Raw genomic sequence first — 5,786 nt, forward strand, 5'->3', positions numbered from 1 at the left:
TTGAGTTTGGTTTTGTTGCAATTAGTGTGAGGTTCACCCACATATTTGCGTGAAATGCCTGGACTATTACTGTCATACGTTCTTGTATACATAGGCAATGACACATATTATTCATTTTGGTCAATTCCGATTCAATTTCACTCAAGTTATCTTTATCTTCTTCTGTTTTATTAGCTTTTGTTTGCAGATCAACATATTTCAACATTAGCTCCTTATATTTTTCATTTTGTTCTTGTTTCAATATTTTGCATTTATGTTTAAAGAAGTTGCTGAGTCGAGATTTCATAGTTTCCCATAAATGGACAGCAGACTCAGACAATACATTCAAACTCTTTATGATTGCAATTTCTTTCTTCAGACATGCAATATCATTATTATTTAGACAGCCAGTATTTAATTTCCTGTAACCTTTCTTCTCGCTCTTGCCGAGGCTCAGGAGAGCTTCAACAGCAAAGGTGATCAGAATTGACCAATACTTTAGTTTGATAATTCCGTTATATATATACGGTCTATTCTTGTCTTGCACACTGTATCAAAACGAGTAAAATCAACTTTAGTAGTTTTCCCCTCCACAGCCATGTGTCTGACATACAGCAGGATGCAGGTCACTGACGCACAGATCACTTGCTTAAAAGGGGCTTGCTCTCGGAGGCGGACACTGGTATCTGGCTCCATCTAGTGTTTTACTAGGATATTGCACACGGGGATGACAACTGTCACACCGTCAGTGTGGAGCAAATTCTGATGACTGATGCAAAACATTTGAGCTGTGAGCGGCTGCATACATCTGGCTTCAATGTTGGATGTTGGAATAAAGGACACTGTCTGAGAGGGGGACACACTGAACTAATTTCATTAGTTATCATCACAAATTAAACACGTCAATAAATGGAATGTACAAAAAAAATCTAATAAGATATTTGTATTCATTCAATTAGATGATAAAGCTGGAACAAAATAGTGGTTCTCAACGTGGAGTCTGGGGACCACCCAAGGGTCTTTGAGGGTGCTCCAAGGGGACCCCAGCAAATTTTTGATATTTAATTTTTGTATTTGCCATTTTAAACATAACATCACAAAGACAGAGAAAAAAGAAAAAGCACTACATGACAAGACAATAGAAACTAAAAATATAAAATAAAAATAATAGGGATGGGGGGGGGGGGGTGATGCAGGGGTGTCAGCCTGAGCCTGCCATAGCATACAATGATATTTGTACAACAAAGATGCAGCAGATATTAGACATGGGTTTCATTACCGGCAAATGGCAATATAAAGAAAGAAAGCACAAAGCAAAAAACAAACAAGAACCCCTACATACTCAGGTTAAGAACTTGCGAACAGTATCCCAGTGCTCCTCCTCTAGACCCTTATCAAAGTCCTTAAACAGACAGGCTGCACGCTCCATGTTTAATAAGTCCAGGTATTCCTCCAACCATGAGTCCCTGGAGAAGCAGGTTGGTTTACACTCCTTCCAATTTAAAATAATTAGTCTCTTAGTGGTTAAACAGGCCAGTGTCCAGAGCTGGTCAACAGTGACATTGTTATTGCCTGTTTTTTTGGCACAACAGACATACTATAGAGGACATACAGAGAAAGGGAAATTAAGAAACTTCGACATTAGGGCTATTACATCTGACCACAATGTTTTTACAGCTGGGCAGTCCCAAAGCAAGTGGAGTAATGAACCTCGATTGCTGCAGTTATGCCAGCACAAGTCTTGACATTTATCATCTATTTTTGATATTCTAACAGCAAATTGATGAACTGTCAGATGTGGAGGGAAGTCATATTTGACCTCAACTTATTGTCTGCTGTTTAAATGTTATGAGAATGAGGATATTGTTATAATAAATGCCTTTTAGGGTGACAATGATGTTTTTGTCTTTTCACTGTTAATTTTGAACTAACATCAAGGTGTTTACTTGAATATTGTATATTTTCACTTTGTTCAACCACAAGTTTGGGCTTAGAATTTGCTAGAACTGCTATTAATAATGTATAAAGTGATATTAAAAATGTATTAAAAACTCGTAAATTGTATACAATGATCAAATTGTATACAATGATCAAATATATTATACATTTATTTTTCTAGTTGATAGAAATTGCAAGAATATTCAATATAAATTATACATTTCTAAAGCATTTTGGCAGGATATTATTATTATTACATAATGCATTATTCATTGTTACTCATATTTTTTTAAGTACAATGGCACTAAAGTATTGCATCCAGTTAGCCCAGTATGTAAAAGTATGCGTGGAATGAAATCTGCTTTGCAAAAAGGTCAAGGTCACTTTCGACAGTGTTCTAAAAAAAAATCTTCAAGGACCCCTAAAAACTGACAAATTAGATCATCAATTTGATTAGACTTATATATATATAATTAGCCCCCTTTTCCTGGGGACCCCCTGGATGACATAAACCCAACAGTAGAAGTCAAATATAATTTAGGCCTAGTGTTCCAACAGGGTATGAGACCTTTAAACTATTCCAATAACTTTTTTCTCTAATTAGATTATATGAGCAATCTATATAGAAGTCCTCTCAATAGTGTTCGTGTGTAAACCCACTAAATATCTTTCAATAGCATATTTCACAACAGCTGGATTGCCTTGATGTAGGCTACAAACTACAAACAACCACAATTCAGATAACGTTTTCCCTAATGAGAATATAGGAGCTCTTTGTGAGTCTGTGTGTGGCCCTTAAAAGGGCCTTTGTGTTGGTGGTGAAGCTCTAGCGGTTTACTTGGAGCTGGTGTACTTGGTGACGGCCTTGGTGCCCTCGGACACGGCGTGCTTGGCCAGCTCACCGGGAAGCAGGAGACGCACGGCGGTCTGGATCTCCCTGGAAGTGATGGTGCGGCGCTTGTTGTAGTGAGCCAGGCGAGACGCCTCACCGGCGATGCGCTCAAAGATGTCGTTGACAAAGGAGTTCATGATGCCCATGGCCTTGGAGGAGATGCCGGTGTCGGGATGGACCTGCTTCAGCACCTTGTACACGTAGATGGCGTAGCTCTCCTTCCTGCTCTTTCTGCGCTTCTTGCCGCCCTTGGCAGCGGTCTTGGTCACGGCTTTCTTGGAGCCCTTCTTGGGCGCTGGCTTCGCGGCTTCAGGCATGGTGACTTCTCGGTACTTTGCAGCAGAGAGTGATGTCCGCTTCTTCTTCTTCTTCTTCTTTTTGATTTCCGGCAGTGTAGACGCTACTCGGCGTATTACTGCCCTCCACAGTTCAAATGGAATTTGATGTCTTCTTTATAGTTCTTCTTCCCAAAATGCTCCCATTCATAAATATTGTCCATACTAACACTCAGACGTTAATTGTCTGAGTTTGCGCAAATGCGTCCCTCAGTATTTTATCGATATCTGTTCCCGATACGTCCACCACATCCAGGAACCTCTTTGCAGCATCCACCACCATTTCAGTCCTCTCAGTCTTCCCAGTTATAGTAGCAGCACAGTTCAACACCATAGCAATAAAGGCCAAGAATCGCTTCTTATCCATGCAGATAACATTACTCTGAATCGATCTGTCCATTTCCTTTCTCGGTTCCTTTTGTACACCCACGCTATCCTCATTTCTTTCCACCCTCTCACGTTTCCTCTCCACACTTTTGACAGCCTCAGCATATGACAACCCTTTCTTTTCTCTGACTTTACTCACTATTCCTTCTCGGATTCTTTTTGGGCACTGTGCTGATCCTGTATAGTGTTTTCCCTCACAATGCAGGCATTTCACCTGCTGTTCACACTCATTGCCATACCTCATATCACAATCTTCCTTCCCACACCGACCACACCTTTTATCTCCTCTACACACCGCAGCTACATGCCCATACTCTTGACAACTGAAACATCTGAGCGGCGCCCTTTCATAGGGCCTCACCCTGTAGCTCACACTGTCCAGGAACACTCTTTCCGGAATCCCTTCACTAAAAGACAGACACACAGATAAACTATCCTCTTTCCTACCTTCTACAAACCTAGACATCCTTCTGGCCTCATACACACTCTCTACCTGTTCCTCAAATAACTCCACCTCCACCTCAAGCGGCACACCACTGACTACTCCTTTCTTCATCGGCTCTTTGCTTAGTTTAAAGCACTCAACCATACACTGCTTATACTTACCTATCTCAATTACTTTCATTCCCTGATCCTGTGACACACACTCTATTACTACCAACCCACTTCTAGTTACCCTTATCGCTTTTACTACACCAACTTTCCTTTCCATAAACTTTCCCAACTCATGCAGGTTACTGAAAATTCCATCCACTTTTGACTTCGCTCTCATTCCTACACTATACGAACCCTCACTCCCTTGCCTCACCTTCTTCACTTCCTGATAGCCACCGTCACTTGAGTTACTACTTGATACACGATTACGTTTATTTTCAAGATCCCTTGTATCCTCATCACTTTCTGATTCATTCTCACTCGCAAACGCCATTGCCGCCATTCTTTTTTGCCACGCCGTCTTCCCATACAGCTCCATCGGTTGCTCCGCCATCTCAACCAACCTGAGCCGTGATGTCCGCTGAACAAAGCCACTCTATTTATAGGCAGCTCATGCAAATAGCGCTATGCGGTTCCCCGCCTGCGATAGGTTGAGTTTCGTCGCGTGACTGTGGCCTGCTGCATTGCGCGGCTCCCTGTAGGTCTATTCTGATTGGTTGAGATGCAGATGGCGGTTCACTTCCCGCGCGCGAACTCAGACTATTCTCCTCCTCCTTTATTAACAATTCTTTGATCTTTGAACTACATTAATAGAATAGAATAGAATAGAATAATAGAATAATAGAATAATAGAATAGAATAATAGAATAGAATAATAGAATAGAATAATAGAATAGAATAATAGAATAGAATAATAGAATAGAATAATAGAATAGAACATAATAATAGAATATAATAATAGAATAGAATAGAATTAAATTGCTCTGCATTTGTCAAACATGAACATGTAATAAGTCTTGCCTCTTCTGATGCATGGCCCCCACAAAGCAGCTCCAATAGTGGGGGAAGGAACATCTCACATTCAGTATTGACATAGTCTACTCTGAATCCAGCATTGCTTGGTCTTTATTAGTTTGGTTAAGATGACCTGAGGTAGCCTTCTTCATCTGTTTCAGGGCCACTATGGGCTTTGTGACTGGGCTCCTGCATGGGTTGGAATGGAGGAGACATCCTGTAGATCTGCCTGTTTCTCAGCTATTCTATCTTCCTCTCTTCCTCTGGCTTCTACACAAGTTCAAACCCTACCTGTCCAGATATGGAGTCAGTTTAGGAGACATTGTCTCTTACAGCCTTAAAAACCCTCTATTCCCTCCCTCCTTCATGGGTGATGCGTTTGGCAGCTGGTATAGAAAATGGGGGTATTTGGATCCTTTGCCCAACTCTCTGATCAATACAATCTCCCCCAGCCAATCTTGTTTTCAATTTTCAATCTATCTCTATTTCAGCCTTGAGATATGCCCCCCTTTAATTTGTATTTAGTATTTATTTTGTATTGCCTTATTGTGCCGTTTGTCTGAGCTTGTCTTGAGTTTATATTAGGTTATGAGTCAGAGGTTGAGGAGGGGGTTTGGGGATGACCCGTGACGCAACAGGACCTAGTTTCTGCAAGCTGGTGATGCTTTTGCCAGTTTACACAGCACAACAGATTTTAGGATCGAAAGGCGACTAGCTGTTTACTATTTATTCATATAAATATTTATTCATAACTATTTATTCTAATAAAGTATGAGTTCATTTTAAACGTGTGGTAATATTGCTTG

The 5,786-nt window shown here is 40.7% G+C and overlaps 1 pseudogene across 1 annotated transcript; it reads right to left on the reverse strand.

Annotated features, from left to right (window-relative positions):
* Positions 1 to 2,751: 2,751 nt before the first annotated feature.
* On the reverse strand, positions 2,752 to 3,126 carry LOC310787991 (histone H2B pseudogene; annotated as a pseudogene). The gene has a single exon. The product of its transcript is annotated as a histone H2B pseudogene (transcript).
* Between the last annotated feature and the right edge of the window lie 2,660 nt (positions 3,127 to 5,786).

This window comes from Poromitra crassiceps, assembly GCF_964638095.1.
Source record: "Poromitra crassiceps genome assembly, chromosome: 13".
NCBI classification, from domain to species: domain Eukaryota; kingdom Metazoa; phylum Chordata; class Actinopteri; order Beryciformes; family Melamphaidae; genus Poromitra; species Poromitra crassiceps.